This window comes from Eleginops maclovinus, chromosome 5 (assembly GCF_036324505.1).
Source record: "Eleginops maclovinus isolate JMC-PN-2008 ecotype Puerto Natales chromosome 5, JC_Emac_rtc_rv5, whole genome shotgun sequence".
Lineage (NCBI taxonomy): Eukaryota > Metazoa > Chordata > Actinopteri > Perciformes > Eleginopidae > Eleginops > Eleginops maclovinus.
The window spans coordinates 21,408,420-21,410,587 of NC_086353.1; positions in this window are offsets into that span (position 1 = coordinate 21,408,420).

A 2,168-nucleotide genomic window follows, 5' to 3' on the forward strand; every position below is an offset into this window, starting at 1 on the left:
CCATGTTGCTTTCGTATTAAACTGCCAATGTATATTTGTGAACTGTTCTGGTAACATTTGACAAAAGCTATGGATTTATTTTTCAAAGCCATAACCATATGAGTTTTGGACCATTTTTGCATGCAAGTATGCTTTATATTTACTGGGAGCTATTGACAATAAAGAACTGTCCCCTACACTTCAGTCACCACAGCTGATGTACCAGAACAAATTGGGGAAAAAAGCTAATTGTGTACATGTGTGTGCTGTACAAAAAGTGCTGATCTATAAAGCTTGGTTCATTTAAAGTAAGGCTGCAGCAGAGATCAGATGGGTAAGGAGGTGTCTGCATAGGTTACTGTATCAAGAACGGGAGGGATGGAGAGAGATCAGTTAAAAAGCAGTGTCCTGGAAAAGTGCTGCTCTGTGAAAAGCAGTGGCACCATTCAGAAATCAAAGTCATTGTAGGGACAGAAAAGAAAGCAGTGACACGAGTGAGCCTTTTGTTGACGTTAGTTTGGCAGCCCTTAAGTTAATAAAAGTTCATTCAAATTACATGCTTAGGTTGCTTTATGTCAAGTTAGCAATTGTACCACTTGGCAGAAGCTACATGTTTCCACCATTTATCGAACACTTTTAGAAAACGTTTAGAAATATTCAATATATTTAATTTAGCTATAGTATTTAACACCTCCATATCTTTTTATTTATTTTTATTGGTGAACAACTTAAACTATGCAGGCTACTTTCAGCTAATTATTTCACAATTCGATCATTACTTCAAGTTAACCATTCAAAGTTTGTTATGCAATTACCTTTAAGCTAACCATGTTTAGTATTCACTTTTTAGCTAACTATGTTTAGCAATGACTGGACGGCTGTGTATCTATACTTTTAACTATCCATTTGAACAATTTTTTCCCGGTTTAGCAAACTAGAGTATTTCAACCAATTAAAGAGAACTGGTGAACTTAAGCCATTTTAATAGCACAATTTAAAATGTAGCTATCTGTTTAAACAATTTATTCATTTGCTTCCCGTTCAGAAACCTCTAAATCTGTTTCTAATTACCAATTAATTATGAATTAATTAAGGATGTAACAGCTGGAACAATGGATGGATTTACTATGATATTATAATTTCTGAATTTTGGTTTTAAATGTTTCCAAGATTTGATTTTTTTTCTGTCGAATTAATGTTTAAAATATCCTAGAGCATGTGTCTTGATGTAAGTTTCACACAACGATATTATGTTTAACAATTTAATATTAGAGTATGACTGGTCTGCTCTATTCTGTGGCCTTTCCTCCACACACCATTGTCACATCTGGCAGCTTTATGCTCCAGTCCACCTCATATTGATAGGGTGGGACCCCTGGTTAATATCACACACACACAAACACACACAAACGGGGGCACAGTAAATATGCGTTTTGTCGATAGCTGTCCACCGCAGCAGAGGCTCAAGGTATTTCTGCTGATGTGCTGACTTCAGGAATCAGTGCCTCACTTTTGCTGAGATAAAGGATTTTGGCCAGTTAAATCTTATCATAGTCTATGTGTGTGCGTGTTCATTCAGTAGTTCATTCAAGTAACGGTGTGCTCAGTCTTCAGAGGCTGCTGACAGTTGGAAGGCAATGTTATTTTCACCTGATATTACCTTTTGGTTGCCAGATGGCGTTCACAAATTTGGCCACATGCACTGGCAAACACACAGTCACACACTTGCATGCCTGCGATGGAACAAAAGTGCATTAGTGCTTTTGAGCATATTTCCTCTGCTGTCAGACTGAGGAAGGAGGCTTTCTCGTGCAAACACATAGACACATAATAAAGAGAATGTCCATTAGGCTGTTACCCTGCATGTGGATTCAACCCTTATTCCACTTCAGCTAGATCCACTAACTAGCGATGGCTTAAAGGGGGTTTATTTCAAGTGTAAGTGTGTGTGTAGAGGAGATGCGTTGTGTAAAAAAAAAAAATCATGTGCCCATTAGGGTAAACTGCGTTCTGGTGCCTTTGCATGCAAAAGTGATTTCTTCAGGATTTCAATGTTTCCAAACAATCGCTGCCCCCTACACAGTTGTTGTTTGCCGGTGCACTGCCAGAAGGGTGGCAGTGAAAGCAGAGGGTCTCGACGGACCAGACTCAGGCGGCAGAAGCTGGCTTTGGGGACGTGGAATGTCACC